Raw genomic sequence first — 909 nt, 5'->3', positions numbered from 1 at the left:
GAGTGGAAGTCCAAACCTTCAGACAGAAGGACGGAGAATCCCTCTATGAAGCTTGGGAAAGATACAAACAATTAATCAGAAAGTGTCCCTCTTACATGCTTTCTGAATGGAGCATCATGGGTATTTTCTATGATGGTCTCTCTGAACTATCCAAGATGTCTTTGGATAGCTCTGCAGGAGGATCTCTTCATCTGAAGAAGACGCCTACTGAAGCTCAAGAACTGATTGAAATGGTTGCAAATAACCAATTCATGTACACTTCTGAAAGAAATCCTGTGAACAATGGGACTAGTCAGAAGAAAGGAATTCTTGAGATTGACACTCTGAATGCCATATTGGCTCAGAATGAAATATTGACTCAACAAGTCAATATGATTTCTCAAAGTCTGTCTGGAATGCAAAATGCACCAAGCAGTACTAAGGAGGCTTCATCTGAGGAAGAAGCCTATGATCCTGAGAACCCTTCAATGGAAGAGGTGAATTACATAGGAGAACCCTATGGAAACACCTATAATCCTTCATGGAGAAATGATCCAAATTTCTCATGGAATGATCAACAGAGACCCCAACAAGGTTTCAACAATAATAATGATGGAAGAAACAGGTTTAGCAATAGCAAGCCTTTTCCATCATCTTCTCAGCAACAGACAAAGAGTTCTAAGCAGAATAACTCTAACTTAGCAACCATGGTCTCTGATCTGATCAAAACCACTCAAAGTTTCATGACTGAAATAAGATCCTCCATTAGAAATTTGGAGGCACAAGTGGGTTAGCTGAGCAAGAAAATTACTGAACCCCCTCCTAGTACTCTCCCAAGCAATACAGAAGAAAATCCAAAAGGAGAGTGCAAAGCCATCAACATGGCCGAATTTGGAGAGGAGGAAGAGGCAGTGAACGCCACTGAGGAAG

Source organism: Arachis duranensis, chromosome 5 (assembly GCF_000817695.3).
Source record: "Arachis duranensis cultivar V14167 chromosome 5, aradu.V14167.gnm2.J7QH, whole genome shotgun sequence".
Lineage (NCBI taxonomy): Eukaryota > Viridiplantae > Streptophyta > Magnoliopsida > Fabales > Fabaceae > Arachis > Arachis duranensis.
The sequence above is the reverse complement of the archived record's forward strand: the minus strand, read 5'-3'. Positions refer to the sequence as shown.